This window comes from Doryrhamphus excisus, chromosome 19, assembly GCF_030265055.1.
Source record: "Doryrhamphus excisus isolate RoL2022-K1 chromosome 19, RoL_Dexc_1.0, whole genome shotgun sequence".
Classification (NCBI taxonomy): domain Eukaryota; kingdom Metazoa; phylum Chordata; class Actinopteri; order Syngnathiformes; family Syngnathidae; genus Doryrhamphus; species Doryrhamphus excisus.
In genome coordinates this window covers 10,614,632-10,634,159 of record NC_080484.1, presented here as the reverse complement: position 1 = coordinate 10,634,159, position 19,528 = coordinate 10,614,632, and the positions used below count along the sequence as shown (strand labels likewise).

Below are 19,528 nucleotides of genomic sequence, written 5' to 3'. Positions count from 1 at the left end.
AGGCATATGTTTGTATGATATGCGTATGTGAAAGTACAGAAAAGGACATGTCCATTGCAAGTATGTGAAGGGACAGACAAATATTTACATTGTGTTTGTGTATTGACTGAATGTTTACACTGTGTGTGTGTGAATGGACTGACAGAAGTTTGTGTAATGTGTGGATGCCAATGGACAGAGGCGCATGTGTTATGTGCATGACTGGACAGACAGATATTTGCATTATGTATGTGAATGGACAGACAGAAATTTGCTTTAATGTGCGTATGTGAATGGACAGACAGAAATTTGCTTTAATGTGCGTATGTGAATGGACAGACAGAGATTTGCTTTAATGTGTGTATGTGAATGGACAGACAGAAATTTGCTTTAATGTGTGTATGTGAATGGACAGACAAATGTTTACATGATATTTGTACATGAAAGGGCAGACCATACATTTGTGCATTGACAAAGGAATATGTGAATGGATAGACATGATTTTGGCATGATTTATATGTGAAGCGACATACTGATGTTTATGTATGGATGCACAGAGAATTATCTGACTAGACTGATGTATGGATATGATGTTTGTGAATGGACAGACAGATGTTTACGTGATCTTTCACCTATTTTGAGCTGGGATAGCGATGATTCCAGTGACGCAGTGTGCATGAGTTAGCAAAAGTAACGTCGAGGAGAGCGGCGACAAACAGGGATAGCATAGCAGCTTGCAACGCCGCGTCGCCGCGGGGAGTCCTAGCTCTTCATAGGACGCCCGCAAGCTCGCCACTGTCAGGCTGCTTATACAGGTCCTCCGTGTGTTCTCCTGCCTGTCGGACAACCTGCGCCAGCTCATTAGCGTGACGAAGAGCTGTTGGCTTGGCCGTGCCTCGCACCCACCTACTGGCAGCCATGGCTGTGACTCAGGCTTGTTCACCTGCAATGGAAAGGTGAGGGGAAAATAAACCAGTGACAGAAATAGGGGGCGCCTAAAAATACCCTGGTGGGCGTTCCCTTATGGCCAGGGTGCTTTGTCATTTAGACCAGTGGTATAAATGGACCAGCTCTCAAGACCTTATTCTAATCTAAGGCATGCACTGATGTATATCATACGTATCATGGTTTGCAAACTTCTCCCGTGGCCTGGTGGTTGGGGACCCCTGATTTGGGGTGGGTGTTACGTTTCATTGGGTAAACTCTCGGTGGCGTGATGCTCGACATTCATGCCTCCACGCTATTCTCGCTTGATGTCGTCACACGGTTCCCGCCAGCTGAAACGTGTGGCTTTGAAAACTAAACAGACGGGAAGACACTCTATCTGGGGTTTGACTGATGTGGATCAGGCTAAATCTTATCGGAGTCGTCGCAAGGTCAAACGAGAGTCATCTGTCTATTCTTTGTTCGCTCATCTGATGGCGGCGATAGAGCAAAGCTGCACACGAACGAACTGTAACAGAGATTTACACATTCTTATTCTGCAGTTGGTGTTCTTTCTACTTCAAGTCTGGCAAAGTTTAACGAATGACAAATTGGCTCATACACACGTGTCTCCTAGGGGGCCTTTTTTTTTGGTTTAGCCGCTACTGGCTTGAATTGTGTGTGTGTGTGTTTTTTTGCTTGGCTGGACTGCCAGGATATTTGGCTGCGACCCTCTTCTCCTGCAGAGAATTACAGGAAGTGGCAGATCAAGGGCCTCAGGCTGGCACTGTGGTAGAGGACTGAGAATTACAGCAGGAACAGGAGGTGTGTGTGTGTGTGTGTGTGTATCGATGCATACGTGTGTGTAAACGTATGTGTGTGTTTGTGAGGAAGAACTGGCTGATCCCCTGGAGCCATAAAGCCAATCACTTCTGTGATCCCCTCCCAGAAACCGTCCCATGTTTGATGCCTGTGCTCCTGCTCCACCAATGCCAGATGAGAAGGATGTCATTGTCCCCTTGGTGTAGTCCAGGTGGGGGGGGGGGGGAGGTGATGGGAAAGGGATAGGGAATAGATAGATAGCTAATTATTCTACTTCTGAGCTGCTGTACACAAAAAGAGTGACCATTTTATCAAAGCATGCACCCCTAACTGTGTTATCTGTGCTTGGCGTGGGCAGGTGACCGGCTTCAGGGTATACCACCGTATGAAAACGTCACGGTTTCAAAACCACTAACATTATCCTTCCTGCAGTATGAGTCAAAGTCAAGTCAAATACGTTGTGAGGTCCTGTGACTAGGCTTCGATGTATGCTGTGTTGCCAAACGTTGTTGTTGTCGTTCGACATATTGCATGGCGTTCCCAGGCTAGTGGAGAGACATGGTCTCTCCAATGTGTCCTGGGTCTTCCCTGAGGTCTCCTACCGGTCAGATACAGAGTTGTCCGTTGTTCTGTGTGTGTGTTCTATGAACAAATAAACCAACCACACATACATGACAAAGATGATTCAAGGGTATCTTGTCCGGAATCTGTCTATAGTGTCAAACCGTAATTACTGTGATCCATTTTTTGCAGAAACCAACGTGTGGATGCTTTGTTTGGGTACTCAACTACTGTGTTAGGTGCACTGTTGGGTTAGGACTGTATGTACGAAATCCCAAACAAATTTCATTGATATTCAGATCCTCGGAAAACCGAGATTCCACTGTATTTGTGGTCCATGCTGACTGTGTGTGTGCCTCTCCACCACTTTTAGTTGGTGGCAGCAAAAATGGCAGCATCGTAAGTCACGGAGAGACTCAACCGCACCCCGCGAGAAAACAGCCAGACGCAAATCAATACATCAAATTGTCACTCGGCCACATGATCTTTTTGGCAAGGCGCAGGGCATCATTGGACTCTCACAAACAAATTGGAGATGACAGTCATAGAAACACATGGCTAAATTACAGTAACTGCACACACGGGTAGATTGTAAGTTTGCATGTTTGTAAATACTTGACACAAACTTGTGGCATCAAAACGTTGATCAAACAATGCCTATGATGATTGCTGTTCTTTCAATTTTCCAACTATTTCGCAATTTTTCTTGAATATTTCAACTTTCTGCTACTAAAATGTATTATTATTTTTCTCACTGCTGATTATTATTATTTTTTTTATTGCCCCTGATAACAATTTATGGGCGACAAGAGCAGTATACTTGCTCACTTGAACTTTATTGTACACTTCATTCTAAAGCAGCAGATACAATCATCATTACACACTCCGGCCCAGCTCACTTCCTCTAATGTGTCTCCCTTAAACCATTCCCCCTGCAACACGTGTTAACGAGTTAACTTAATAACAATTCTATTGTAACGGACGCTCTCTTTGCACTTTGCGCTGACTTTTTTAATTCAATAGTGTTTCTCACATTGTGGAACTTGGAGCCGTAATAAAAAATGTTAAGAAATTTCACAACGCTCAGAAATGTGCAGTGTGCTTGAACGCCTCATGAACACTGGGTCACAATGCCAAGCCCAAGATAGGAGACAGAATCGGTGTTGTTGATTGGTTCTGTGTGCATTCTATAGACAAATAAACCACCATGATGAAAGGATTTCCAGAGCGGAATCTGTCTATAGTGTCCCTAACTTTGAAAGAACCGCTATTTATTTTATTATTATTATTATTATGCATACATCTTCTGGTCACATTAGATATTATATACTGATATCAGCTATTGTATCTAAGACAACATGCTTGTTAGGTTTAGTTTGGCCGTACAAAAAAAGTGTGTGTGTGCCAGCGACTTAATCAAAGACCAGTCCTGTGTGTGTGTGTGTGTGTGGTTTCATCTTTCATGCTTTTCAGGAGGCCTCTATCAGGCGACCTCTGTTCCGCCGCCTCTTAGAAATGGAAAACAAATTCTGCTGCATCAGTGCTGCAACAATTTAGCGGCCGCTCCGCTCCGTCCCGTATCCTGACAGCGTGTCCGCTAAAGTCCTTTAGCTCTGACAAGCGCACAAATGGGATTGAGTTTTTCTTTTTTTTTTTTTTTTTTTTTACAGAATGACTAAAGTTGTGTTGCTTCTCTTCTACAAGTCATCATTTTGTTGCTTCATGTCCGACGAGGCCGCATGAGCACTGGCATGCTTAAGCGAAGTGTAGTTACCAGGCCGCTAATGGAAAACTTTTGGAGAGAATATTAGCCCTAATCCGAAGGAACATTCCGCGCTCGCTGTGCCTTCAGTCCTCAAGTGAGTCATCATAATTCGGGATGCCACGCGGCATTTCTGCTCACTAGAAACTAATTTCTTGGGAAGACAAAAATCTTGATGACCTGAGCCAAGGTTATCAACTCGGGCCGCAGCCTCGGAGGAATACTAAGCAACTTGATAGAATGTGCTCAAGTTTGATTCAATCGGCGGTACAGAAATAGCAGAAATCAAGCTAGTGCGGATGCGACTTTGAGTTAGACGGAATGCCTGAGAGGTCACCAACCTGTTCGCTAATTGTTCCCAACAGGCGACAGCTAACGCTTGAGCGGCTCAATGTTAATACACGGTGTCATGTGGGCTGGGCGGAATAAATGAGACGAATACACAAACTAACACACACACACAGGCCATGGACGTCGCCACAGTGTTTTGACGAGGCACATTATATAATTATATAGTGTTTTGCTGCTCGGGGACGGCCTGTCATGATGTTTTGATGCGCTAATTACATCGTTGGAAGTAAATAAATGTGTTTGCTGTTGTGTGGGCATTGTGTTACCGATGAGTGGAATACCAAAGTGTGGAGTTTGGGGGAATTAGGAGGTTCATGATGGAGGTATGAGCTCATGAGTGTTAATTTGCTGTATGATGATTTTAGACTTTTTTTTTGAATCATGACCTCCTGCGATTTCCAATTGGTTGATAAGCTTGTTTTGAGTTTGGCATTCGGCATTGGCAGCTAAGCTTTGTTTTGCATTGTGTTGTTGAAATATGCATGGGCGTCATTGAATGCAGCATGTTTTATTCCAAAATGTTTGCATAATTCCTCCGTCTTCGTGAGTATGAAGATTGTTTCCCAGTGTTTGAAGATAAAAGATACAAAAGGCTGCAGACGGATTGGGTTTTACTGCGACTGCTGCTGCTGCAGTGTTGGTGTGACCACTTGTGTGGACCAGTACCTTTCCTATTGATTTCCACTCATAGTCTTCCTGGTCAATATTCCCCTCAACTGTAACGTGACTCGCGTGACCACGAAGGGTCTGACCGCGGTCTTTGCCCCCCTGCACACACACACACCGCAGCTTCTTCATCATCAAGTTCCTGTTGTGTTTGTTGACATAATGCATCAGATCCGAGCCGTATAGGCGACAGGTATTGCGAATGTGGTAACTCTATGACTTTTATTGATTTTAAATCGCAGCACATGGCTGAGACTTCAACCCTCCCTGAGGAGTAAACAATTCTAAACATTTCAATTGCTTCGACTGTCAAAACTGTGACATTTGATCCAAGATATTGTGTGTTGGATAAACGAGTCCCAAATTGTTCCCCCCACTAGCCTTGAGCCCAGTAGGATACATATTGATAGCCTTTGTCTACCCGATGATAAATGCTTCACCTTACAGCAGCCCCTTAATTTAGCATCACTGTCAGCAATCTAATCATACACGACAGCGACAGAGGACTTTCCCAAACAAGATCAATAAAAATGTGAGGTCGGGTGAGAATGTGGTGTTCTTTAATTACCTTCGCTATGTGAAGAGATGGTAGTGACAGCTGGTCCTCTGGTTTGGAAGGTCCAAGTATGGACAAGGTGGCTGTGGCTATGTTTACTCCACCACAACACAACAAGGTTATAGCCGCAACGGTAGTTCATCACAAAGGTGATGAGACATTAGGTTGTTAGTTCCATAATTGGAAAAGTCATTACAGGTGGTCGTCGGTTAAGGGTGTTCCGTGGTTACCAACCTGCTCCAATTTTGGTTCTTCATTCAGAACTAATGTTGTTACTGCTGATGAGTTCATTGTAAATTCTGATTCTGTTGAAATCCTGTTGATAATTTTCATAGACAAAATTCCTAGCTGTAGCCAAGGTGTCCAGGGGTCCAATTTGGGGGCCTTAGGATCTCGTAATTCCTGTCAGAATTCCTGCAGATCGTGTGGTCCTAATGGTCAAAGACCTTCAGCGTTTACTGGGGCGGTGTGAAACTGATGGGACGAAACTCAGCACCTCCGAATCCGAGGCTGTTTGTCAGTTGGACAAGGTTGGATTGCACACTCCGAGCTGGGAGTGATATCCTGCCCCAGGTGGCTGAAATGAGGGTGGCTGGACTCACCTTCAGAGCTCAGTCATCCGGGGGAGGGTTGTCCGCTGCTCCTTCAAATCCAGAGGAGCCAGTTGAGGTGGTTCGGGTATCTAGTCCGGATGTCTCACGAACGCCTCCCTGCTGAGGTGTTCGGTGCATGCCTAGCGAGAAGAAGGCCCCAAGGCAGACCTAGGACCTGGCCTGGAAACACCTTGGTGTCCTCCCAGTGGAACTGGAAGAGGTGGCTGGAGACTGGGAGGTTTCTTTCTACTACTTGACTGTCCCTACGTGGTTAGCGCGCAGACCTCACAGCTAGGAGACCAGGGTTCAATCCCTCCCTAGGCCATCTCTGTGTGGAGTTTGCATGTTCTCCCCGTGCATGCGTGGGTTTTCTCCTGGTACTCCGGTTTCCTCCCACATTCCAAAAACATGCTAGGTTAATTGGCGACTCCAAATTGTCCATAGGTATGAATGTGAGTGTGAATGGTTGTTTGTCTATATGTGCCCTGTGATTGGCCATGAGCCCAGGGTGTACCCCGCCTTTCGCCCAAAGACAGCTGGGATAGGCTGTGACACCCCTGCGACCCTCCTGAGGAAAAGCGGTAGAAAATGAATGAATGAATGAATTCTCAAACCTCACTACACTTTGTTTTATTGTTGTTGGATTGTGCATTTTCCGTAAACACTGCATTCAATGTTTCGGTCGTGGGGGGCGGGAATCACTTCCACATTAATCTATCAACAAATTTTCTTCCTAACTATCCCTTAGGGTGTGCTTTTTAATTTCTTCTGCCCGCCTGACATGAAGTGGCTATCTTTTAACGCTAATTAGCGAATGCAGCCGTTAATGTTAGTCATTCAGCAGCACAAGCGGGCGCGGCTAATGAGCGCTCGCCAACAAGACTAAAATGTTCCATTTCAAGGAATAATCTGTCAAAAAAATGAAGCAAATGTCTTCTTATTGTCTTGATTGACTTATCAGTTGATTGTTTTGGCGTTCATTAAAACGACACAGCTAATTAGCGGCAGGCCTCATTAGCTCGAGAGTTTGCATCATTACGTTAGAAATGAGGCATTTTGAAAGTGTGGGCTGCCGTTCTGCTACTTTGGCGCCACGTCTGGAGGACGCTACACTGTCATGTTCTCGCATATGCAGATGCGTTCAGTTCAAGGTGGAGATAAGGTGGATGTTTCCTGGTAGAACGATCCATCCAGGTCAACCATCTGTTTTGGCACCAATTTTTCATCGCAAACCAGCTCATAACTCCACTCGTTACGCTTCTCTGCTTTTAACATTGGCTTTAATTTTCCTTTTCTGGAATATTACAGAATCTCGGTCGTCCGCCGTGCACTTACCTTCTTAGCTCAGGGCTAACTATTATTTTTTTTTCCTCGTGTTGCTCTAAACAACTCCAGCTGGAGCATATTAGTGTCTCTGTCTGCAGTCGCTAACAAGTCTGGACAGCCAGCCTGGCCATGTGGATAATGTTGCTCTCAGGCATTCCCTGTGTGTGGACTGGAGCACACACTATCGCTTGATATTTGGCTTTTTACCCCCCTTTTTAAAAAAAAAAACTTTTTTAACTTCAGTAAATACTTCCTTCTTTTAAACAAGAAGCCCAATGGCATCCCCGAGCTTCCTCCTCGTCCAGATTACAGCATGACAAACAAATGTTGGACTTTTCCCCTCCAGCTCCAGCGGTGGGGGGGGTCTCCAACACCCGAACCCTCCCCCCTGGTTTGCCCTTAAGGCCTGCGGCTGCCAGCCTGAATGGATGGCATTTTGTAATGAACTTTACTTGAGTGCATCCAAGTGGCCTTTCACAAGCTTGGCTGCGGTGGAGGCTGTGATTCTGTGTGTCCCCCCCCCCCTCGATTTGGCACTTGGCGCTGCCTGTCATTGAGAAGTGAGGTGCGCCCTGCTGGTTAAACCAACCCCCCCCCCCACCCAATCCTTCCTCAGCACTGTTGCTCCTCCGCTGGCTGCCCTCAAATATGCCATCATGCCAAGACCCCTGCAGGGAACACACTCATGTGTCCCATGACGGCATGACTCAGGCTTTAATGCCTCGCCACATGGCTGGCATGCACACACATCCCCTCCCCCCCCCCGCCCTCACCCCCCGCCCCCCGCCCTCGCCCGTCCACCGCAGCCTGTTGGTATTTATGTGTGTGTGATATATGCATATGTGTGTTTATGTCCCGCACAAGACTGGCCGGGGGGTGTTTGTGTTTGTGCCTTGCTGTCTGATCCAAGCAGAACGTGGCGGTGACGAGGAGATGGGAAGGGGGGGTGGAGGGGGGGCTGCAAGGGGCAAAAAGGTTCTCGACAGACAATCCAGGACTCCGTGAGACATATGGGGGGGAGGAGTGTTTGTGACAAGGAGCTATATTTATGTTTGTTCCCAGACAAAGTGTTGCGGTAAATCCTGCCTGGTTTTGTGTCACTGTAGGCTTTGGCACACTCGGCAACGCTGGTTGTCTTTTTGGAAGAACCATCGCTGGTGTGAACACATTTGCCAGTAGGGCTAAGGTTGGTTAGCACAAGGATTGGGTTAGCAGGTTAGGATTAGGATTAATTCAATGCAGTAGTCGGTCTTCTGTAGGACTAGCTGGACTCTATTGTCTCTAGTGTGAAGGTTAATTACTATCGTTAGTGTTAGTTACCACAGTGTAAGGGTTCGGGTTGGTGAAGTTCCTTTGGGGTTACATGTATTTGGTTTGTCACCATGTGTGACTAAACCAGAGTCTGGTTAGTCAGTTTAGTTACATCAGGACGAGGGGTTGGTTACTACTGAGTGAAGGGTTTGGTTGTAGGGTTAGTTACCCCTTTTATACCTCAGTGTTAATAGTTAGGTTTAAGGTGGGGTTAGGGCTGCAGTAGTTACCATAGTGCCAGGGTTTGGAGGTGGGGTTAGGTTAAGTTACTCCCAACAAGGCTTGGGTAAGATAAGATATAAGATAAGATATGCCTTTATTCGTCCTTCAGTGGGGAAATTTACATAATTTGCATATCACTGTTTGGGTCAAGAAGTAGGTTTAGGGGTATTTAAGCCTGTGTTAGGTAGGTAAGGGTTAGTGGTTTGTAGTGGTAGGGTTATTGTTAGTTAACTCAAGGCAAGGGGACACTACCAGATAGGGTTAGGGTTAATTAACTCAGGTTAAGGTTTGTTGCCATTAGTTCTTGATAAATGACTACAGTGTCATAGTTAGGGTGCGTCAAGGTTTGATTAGGGTTGTTAAATGTTAATTTGTTAAAGGGTAGGAGTTAGTTACATCAGTGTTAAGCTTAGTGTGAGGGTTCCTTGTCACTTGTTACTTGGAATGGAATTATTGTCATTATACAAAATGTGCAACGAGATTGGAGAGCTTCTCCTTTCAGTGCAGTAGTCAAGTTTTTTTTTTTAAAAAGTATATAAAAGTAGAGTAAAAAAAGACAATTTAACAAGATATGTACAAGATATCCAAAATATACACATAGTATTGCACAGGAGCATATGCAGGAGCAGACATATTGCAGATATATTAATTTTAGTGCAATGATAAATGGGTCATAGTGCAAATAATGACTGGTGTATACAGATGAGTAAAGTCACATATGAGTGTATTGTAATGGGTTGTTAAATAAATAAATATGATTGAGTTAGTAACAGAACTTGTGATTAAGCTAAACTGGGTCCAAACTGGGATGGTAAGATCATAGATTAAAGTTAACATAGATTAAAACACCTCATAGTTGGAGTGACCTCAGGGTTTGGGTTAGCAGCTAAACAACAGTGAAGCTGGAGACGAAGGAAGCGCCATCCTACAAGGTTGTGTGGGACGTGGTGTTTGGATTTGGATTGGACAACATTGACTCCCGACCTGACTGAGGAATCCGAGCGATGTTCAGGCTGGCTTCAGCAAACATTTATTTGTCAAATCCCCCAATCAACAGTTGGGCTTGTGAGATTTATAACAAGGAAATCCTTGGAAAGGGGAAAAGGGATAACCTTGCAGCTTTTCACACGGCCGCTTTCATTTCAGCGATGAAGCTAATTTGTTTGATAAGCCACAAGCCCCCGCTATCTCCCAGACACCAGCGGAGGGGGGGGAGAATGATGAGCACGGTGGCGCGAGAGGTCTCGGTTAGCCGCGCCACCGGGCCCGCATTAAGCCTTGATTGGCTTCTATTGGCCTGATTTCTCTTGCTGTCTGCCGCCTGGCAATGCTCTCACTTTCACATTAAACACACGTTGGGGTGATAGCTGATAAAACCATGAGCGAGGACAACGGCGAGCACATTAAACCTCGCTTGGCTCCGCCTTTGAGCTTGACAAATGTTAGCATCAGCGAGGGGGTAGCCTTCACGTTAACCCTTTGGGTCTCTCAGAATGCTGTTGTTGTATCCTGCGTTCATGCAGACCAACACTATAAATGACATTAGAGAGACTCTTCCACCTTCCATATCACGCTGTGTCGCCAGCTCTCTGCACACTCATCAGCAGCTGGTCCTGGTGCTCATTTTTAGAATCTGTTGCTGCAGTGGCATGAATTTTTAATGGCTAAAGCCATTGTAGCAAGCTGTGTTCTCCCTGTGTGTGTGTGCATGTACCGTCGGTGCCTGTGAGAGTGTTCAGGTGTGAGTGAGGTAGCCTGATGGCCAGGATGAAGAGGAACAGTGTGCCTTTACATTGTGTTAGCACAATGTTTGTGGACACGCTTTTTTGATTGGATGCTGATGTGATGCGACAGCTTTTTGACTAAATCACTTTGAATAATACCTGAGGGGCTCCGAATTCCCAGAGGTCTGTGTCAGTAACCCCCCCTCCCCCCCACCCTGGTGTTTCTTAAACATGAATTTGATGTTTATTTGCAGATGTTGAAGAATGTCAAACAAGCTGATGCGTTGTTCTACCCAGGCTATTTTTGGCATGTCGGCTGATGTTGACGTACGGTTTGAGAGGATCGTAACTCATCATTATCTAGCTTTAGTCGCCCGAAGACAGCTGGGATAGGCTCTAGCACGCCCGCGACTCGCGTGACAATAAGTGGTCGCAAATGAATATTACCAATCTTTTACTAAAATGACACATTTTTTCCTTGTAATCTTATGAATTCTTTGAATTCTATGAATTTTGTATTAAAACTGTTTTCTCTTAATGTTTTGCCTAAAAAATCACATTTGAGAGGCTCCATTTTTAACTAGACTCTTAAACAAATGATGAATTAATTAATAAAAAATGAATAAAATAAAAAAATAAAATTGTTTTAAAACACAGGGTCATGCAAAATGATGTGACACATTTGTAGGTCAAATAAAAGGCAAATAAAGTAAAGAAACTCAGTGTTTTTATTTTAGAAAAGTAAATATAATGTTTCATTATGTTTTAAAAATGAAATCAGTTCTGGCGGTGCGAGGTCGGTCGGCTGATTTTGGTTTCAATGCAGATCCAGTAGCTCTGAAGTTGAAAATGGTGTTTGAAGCTGGTACGGGATCAAGTCTACCCAAATCGAAGTGCAAACGGAACGCTCGTTGTGTTGCAGTTACAGATTAGTTTGTTTTGATAAACGTTTCCACAATGAAAGTGCAACGCTCACCAATCCAATTCATGGCAGCAACTGAAAAAGAAACAAAAAACAATGGCATTATAAAGAAACAAAGCAAAATGGCATTATATGTACTTTTTGAAAATAAACACTTTTTTGTTTCTTTACTTTATTTGCTTTTTATTTAATCTACAAATGTGTCAGATCATTTTGCATGACCCTGTATATGCCCATACTTTGCAATCCACTAATTTAATTTCCACTGCATTCCACCCCTCTGCACTGTGTGTATGCTACTGGCCTCCACTCTTGGAGACAAAGACACTCTATGACTGGCAAAAGGGCTCACTCCATTCATGCGTTTGTTCTATGGAACAAACGTGCCAAGGTGCTGAAACCAATGCACAGAGTGAACTCTCATGACAATTACAATATATCGAGCCTGGCAAAATGATCAAATTCATTTATCGTGATGAGAAATCTTGTCATGTTTTCATCTTGTAGGATCATGTGATAATGTATTATTCATATTCTGAAGCCCAACCCATAAAGTACCGCTCAAAAGTCAAAACTTTAAAGCGTATTTCCCTGTCTCTGACCTGACTATTTAAATATCCCCAATCCTGGGTTCTATCAAAGAATCAATCCCCTGAAATTGTCCACCTCGGAGCGGGACGCTGCGTTCCTGCAGCCTGAGAAGGGGTAATCATTAAAAAGCTTTATCGGAAGACATATCATTATCTACGTGATGGAACTGGAAGTCAAACATGGCAGCAAATTGCAAATAAATTGAATGCATCAGTGAACGCTTCGCATTTGCATCTCTATCTCTTGTGTTGATGATGACTCAGCACAATGTGTGCATCTCACTTGTGTACTGGAACTCTACAAGGGACTTTAGCCTCCTTTTTCATCCTTTCCACTCACTAACGTGTGGAAGTGTTTTATGTGAAAGGCACCGGAAATAAACCGGAGAGGTTCTGGTTTTTATACGTTGGGAATGGTTACTAATGCTGGAAGATGGCGGTTTCTGTTTGGACGTAAAAATAGATCAAGCAAAGCGATGCGAGATTTCAAACAATAAAAGAAGGTGTCACCAGCATGACGGAGCAGATTAGCAAACAGAGCGAGACAAAATGGTCTTTTGCGTTCCCTTTTCTCAGTCGTTCAGGCCTGTAGTCTCAGCTTTGTGATATCCGTCAAAAAGCATATCGCTACTAGTTTGAACTTTGACCTTGCCGGTGTTTTTTTTTGTTTGTTTTTTTCCCCTCTTTTTTTGTTTGTTTCCCCCCCCCTCAAAAAAATTTTATTTGTATTTGTTTGTGTTAATATAATGACTTCATTCCCATAATATTATAACTTTTTTTTACCAAGCTAATTGTCCAAAAATGATAACTTTATTTTGTTTGCTTCTCATAATATTGCCACTTTTTTTTTTTTTTAAAGATTTCAACTCAAAATAGAACCAATATTTCAGTTTTTCTTGTTGGAATATTACTTTTTTTCTCTTGCCGAATTACAGCTTTTTTAAATTTTTCAACTATTTCAACTTTATTGACTTTATTCCCACAGTATATTTTTTTATTTTGACATTTATTTAAACAACCCGATTTTCCAAAAATCACAAAGTTTTGTTTGTCATAATATTACGAATTAATTTTTTTCCCCATTTTGCTATGAAAATGATAAACATAATCCTACCAGTTTATTAATTTTATTTAATTTTCAACTTTTTTCTTAAACATCTGTTTTGACTTTTGACTTTATTCTGGTAACATTTGTCCAGACTGCAACCTAATTTTCCAAAAATGCCAACATATTGTTTCTTTGTCATAATACTATGACTTAAAAACAAAAGTATTGTCTTATTTCTTATATCTATTTTTCTTTGTAATATTACCATTTTTAAAACTTAATATTTTGACTTTATTCTTTTTCTAAATAATATTTTTAGGATGTGCCACAGACCCAAATGGCCCTCAGGCTGCATTTGGGACAACGCTGAAACAGAAAATAGCATTGAACTAAAATATTCCAAATAAAATTAGCATAATAATCTCTTAAAATTCCATTTGACTGTTTTTGTTGTTGTTAAATGGTATTTTCCTCTTTCCTCGGTCGCTGATGACAGACCCCTCCCCTCTGAAGATCTGCATTGGAAGCGATTATGTGTGCGTCTGTCTCTCTTCCGCGTCCTCTCCCTTTTCAGTCTTAAGCAAACGGTTCTAATCCTTGCTGCTTGCACATTGAACAGATGGAAGTGTGACTCATGTCTTTTTTTTTCTATTAATTCTGTCTTTCTGACGTTTCCTCAGCCCTGACTTGACTGGGTCCGCGAGGGATGGGTGTCCGTGCATTAACGCACAAAAAGCTTTATGCATTGAAAACCTTACACGTGTGCTAAAAAAGAATCCTTTATGCATTTCTGAAAGCCAAAATATAATAGATACAACAATGCAGCAGTAAGAATGACAAAAACTTGAAGAAAAAACAATCTTACAGCTCCCATTTCTTTAGCGGAGTGGCAAAGCTTTATTGAAGATATGTAGAGAAGCCTTATTGGAATGGGTACCTCTGTCAATCAGCACCTAGGCGCCCCGCCTGGTGCTCATAAACGTGCTGTAGGACACGTTACGGTTAGAAGATCATTAAAAAGTAACTTTGGTTAACCACTTCCTCATTGCATCTGAAATGCTATTCCATGCTTTCTAGGAACACGTGCCGCCCCCGCCTAACAAGTGTGTTTTGTGTAGTTCAGGGACATAAATATGAGAAACATTATTATCTGTGTAAAGGTTGAATTTATGATGCAGCTCTTACCTAATTGTCCCTAAAGCGTTGGCCCGTCAGAGTACATTTAGATCTCCGTTAAAGGTCAGCGTCCTTACGTTGCCAGGTGTGAGTCAGAGATCATCTCCGTAATGCAGATGCTTAATTAACCGCTACCCAGCCCCTCGTCTTCTATATAGTCTGTGCCATACCCGCCTTGCAGCTTTTGCATGAATTGAAATAGCAAAAGGGACAGCGCTCTTGATTCCTATTTTAAATGCAGCACGACAAAGCTGGCAGGCCGCCATGCCTGGCGTGGCGAAGTGACAGCCGTGCACTATACTGGCGGTGTTTGTAATTAGTGCCAACCCAGACGCAGCAGAATCGGCGGCGAGACGACTCGACTCAGTCCATCGCGTGAATACGTCTTTAAGATATACTGCTTGTCCAGCATTGTTACATCCAATGCGTGCTATTGTCTGATGTGAAGGCTCCCTTTAGCACACATTAGTAGCCTGCATGTGCAAGCATCCATGGTTACTTTAGTAGTATTCTACAATGGTCACCAGGTGTCACTGCTGTAGTGTTCCTTCGACACACAAGCACCAGACTTGATCGCCGGAACAACAGGCCTTTATTGCGGGTTTATTCCACAACATACACAGTAAACACGGGCTACTGTTGCCGTTGTAACAACTCTGACTTCACTTCCTTTCCACCATTCAGTCTGCCTACCTAGGGAATACATTTTTAGCAACAAACACCAGCAAGTCTCATTTATGTTTTAAATGGCTTATTTACTCTTATTATGTCTACGATATTGACTAATATAAGTGTAAAAATGACTATAGGGTTGCTATTTTATATCTAGAGGGCTCTAATAATGTTAAAAGTATTTACTAGGCCGTAAACAGGTTTTATTTTAAAATATTCCATTTATTAGGAATCCACTTATCACCAATTAATCATATGATTTATCATATAAATATCTAATATTTGCAAACACTTACTATAAGGCTCAACAAGAGACAGGCCTGGCACATTGTGTCAAATGTCGGTCTTCTCTCAAGATTAAAACTGAAAGCAGCCCCCCCCCCCCCCCGCTGCATTATCCATGGAGGACATTATTTTAGAATAATGTTGTCGGTGCGCACCAAACATGAGAAAAATTGCTCAAGCGGTTGTTTTGAAGTTTCTAACAACACAGGCTTCGCTACACATCTTGAAAATAAAGCCTGGAGCTCTGCCAACTAACCGGTCATTCAGCAAATAGTCAAACTTAGCATGATGTTGTGAAAATAGCGCGGTAGCTCACATAGCTATGCCAGTGTTGCTAACATTTCTGTCCACCTGTTCTAAAGGGTTCTGAAGACCTTTTTTTGGCTGTGTAAAAAAAAAAAAAAAAAAAATTAAGACATGACCCGATGTCCATGAATGCACCTCATGTTCTTGTCTGCGCTATTGGATTGAGTGGGAGAGAAAGGACATTGATTGGTGACTTCACACACAAAAACACACAGCTGCAGATAACCGCTGGAGAAGAGAGAGCCATAAAGAGACAGTGTCTCAGTGCTGCAGGTGGTCACTGGGGGGTCGTGGCGGGTCCTGCAGCTAAACCAGGTGACACCCACTCGTCTATTCGGTCCAGTTGCTAAGTGTTTGTGGAACTCTCCCAACCAGAGCATTGTTAGGAATGTTGCGTTCGGGGGTTGTGAGTGTACTGTCAGTCAAGTGTTCCAGCTGATTGGCACCTTACAGGTACATGTCCTTGAAAGAGGATCCGAGCCGTGTTCTCGGTCGGCTCGCTGACAATCTCCGTGTTGGCGTCCAAGCGTGGCTAATGTGGCACGGTGCTTTGCAAAGATTTGCTCGATAGCAACGCCAGAGGGTATACATGGCGCCTCATAGAAGAGCGCACGCTGATTGCTTTGTGATGGAATACGACGAGCTGGAGGAAAATGTTTCACAGCTTTGTTAGTTTATGGGAACATCCGCCCTAAATCCTTATTATTATTGCCCGATGTTGTCATGATGTCCAAGATAGTACTGCATTGAAGGGAGATCTTTCCAAGAATGGTGAGATGCATGATCTCACAGTGCGAATATGTTAAAGGTTAATTTGGCTTGATGTTACGCTCTCATAAAATATTTCCCTGCCTGGCATTTTGAGAAGGGTAATACATAAAGCCATCTAAATGCACACGCTGGCTCCCTTCCCCTGCTTCAATAATTCATCATCAGAAGGAAAGTCACAAACGTATTCTTGTCTTTCTCTCTCTTGCTCTTTCTCTGTATGGCTATAGCAAAGTCACCGTCCATGGAGACAATTATTCTCACCCTTTTATATTCTGATTAACACCTGCTTTTCATGCTGCTATTATATGCTTGTCATATTTCTACTTCCATGCCCATACCTCTGGGGCTTGGGCTGTTTTGGTACATTTTGTGTGCATTTTTTCTCTAAAATAAAAATATTGTTCAATAAAAATTGAAGGATGCGGGGTTCTAATTTGATGTGTAAATTAAAGATGCTAAAAGAAATCCAATGTAGGCCAGGAAATTGTACTATAAGCTATGTAAGCTTTATCTTAAAGATAAGACAAGCATATCAGTGTAATATCTAATAATAGACCACACAGCGGGGGTGGGCAAATATTTTGACTCGTGGGCCGCATTGAGTTAACAAAATTATTATTCGGGGGGCCAGATATTTAACACACACACACACACACGCTATTATTTGTTAAATTATTATTGAATTATTTGTCTAATTTTATCTGTAAACGTGTTATACTATCAGCTGTATGTCCTCATGTCCCTTTTTCAGGAGCCCTTTAAACATCGTTATTGTTTTCTTTTTTTTTTTTTTTTTACAATTTTACAGTTTTGTTGTTGTTTTTTTTTTTTTACTAAATAAGGCATCCGACTTGCAAGTCATGTTGCCAGTTTGTATGTTAAAAGTTTAAATACTTAGAAAGCAACTGGCGTTCCGGATTCAAACACTTAGTGGGCCGCATGTGGCTCCCGGGCCGTAGTTTGCCCACCCCTGCCTTACAGTAATCCCTCATTTATTGCAGTTAAGTGAAGTGAATTTCCCCAAGCAGGATTCAATATTAATAAACTGTTTATGACTTTAACATTATTAGAGCCCTGTAGCCATGACCTAACACCCCTATAGTCACCTTTACACTCATATGACCCAATATAGTAGATATAATCAGACAAAATAAGCAATTTAAGACATAAATAAGACTTGTGCTGGGTGTGTTTCAGTAAATGTCTTCCAGACGTGCGGACAGGAAGTTACGTTGGGGATTCAGAGTTGCGTTTCAGTATCATTGTCCTTAGTTTTGCCCTAAACTAAGCATTTTCAAGTCTCTAAATAAACTCAAGTAGAAATACCAGGCAGAAGAAGCATTCAAATTGTGAATGTAGTATTCCACATTGGCCACTAGGTGTCAGTGTTTGCTGAGACAAGGGCCTAATGTGACGCTAGGGAACACATTTACTGTGCTGCACATGAAGAGGCGTTTTAATTCCGTCTTAAATGGCTTATGTACTCTTACTATGTTTATGATATTGGGTAATATGAGTGTAAATCCATGTAAAGCCGCCATTGATGACACAATAGCCACCAAGGGAACCTTCCTGTGACATAACGCTTGGACTTTGTGACCCATTTGGCTTTAAAAGCAATGTTGTTGACCATATTTATCCATGAAGCTCGACATTATATGAATATTTCTTTCGCTATTTTGGAATGTCATTCTGGCCCGCATCACGTCAGAAGACTTGGGCCACGAGCTGTTTTGCTGACTCAACGTTTGTTCCCTCTCTTTCCCGACTCATCCTTGTAACATCCCCTTGGCCGCTGAATTTCCCAAACCTTTTTCCTTGCTTTTATTTGCTTTTACCTCCTAAATCAACCCCGGTTTCTCATCTCTTCCCAGATATTGGCTTCCTATTGGCGACTAAAAGGAGATGACATAGTAGTTTATTAACACCCTGCTCCCGGGCTCAGCAGGCAGTGTTCCAGAAAGTAACAATCCACCTTATCCCTACAGCGTTATTCTGTAGTATTTTAAAGTGAATTAACACCGACCGCCTCACCGGTGCTGGCTGTGGCCCATGTAAATTCTTTCATTATAATATTTCAGTCTAATATAATATAACAGTTTTCTGTAATGTAATACATGTTTCATGTTTATCTTTACAGGTCAGTGACTTTAATACCTAAATCGTGTGTGACATTTAATTAGCATTCATGAAAAGGAATAATCTATTGTTGTCATTCAGGGCAAATATGAGTCATACTGTGGGAACCGTATTAATATGCAAAGTTTAAATAACATAAACATGTAGGAGTGTATGAGTAATCAACCGCTATCATAGGTGGGTGATTCTACTGGGAGGGGAGCTGGCCAAGGTGCTGTCACTTTGAGCGTCATGACGCTCAGACGACAGAGATGACATGCTATCGCCATGTGTGTCCTGTGTGTATGCTAGCGGCTCCGCCTCCACCCACCGAGACAAAGAGACTGTATAAAGGGTTCACTCGGTTCTAAGGAACGTTAGAACGTTCCTTGGAACCGTTCCTTAGCCGTTGTTCTAAGGAACAAATGTAGCAATGCACAGAGTGAACCCTCTTCCTGCACATGCTCATAACAATACTGTATATTAAGTCCATTTTCATTTCTTGTGTGATGAATTCATGAATTATTGTCCCGGGCCTTGTTCACAAGATACATTTTTGTCATTTTCTTAATCTAGTAAAATCTTGTGACAGCCCTACTGAAGATGATGATGTGTTTTTTTCAAAACCTTTGACTTAAAACACATTTATTTACTCATAAAAAGTGCAAATCAAACTTTTATCAATAACGAATAAATCAATTCTTGCATTTATTATCTAAATCAGGGGTCTCAAACTCAATTTACTTGGGGGCCACTGGAGCTCGGGTCTGGGTGAGACTGGGCTGCATCAGGTTTTCCAAAAAAAAAAAAAAAAATTATTAAAAACAAAAAAAATTAAAAAAC

At 42.6% G+C, this 19,528-nt stretch overlaps 1 protein-coding gene across 6 annotated transcripts in view; it reads left to right on the top strand.

The window, feature by feature from the left end:
• stxbp5a (syntaxin binding protein 5a (tomosyn)) overlaps positions 1-19,528 on the top strand; it is a 67,667-nt gene that overhangs the window by 4,932 nt on the left and 43,207 nt on the right. The window lies entirely within an intron of this gene.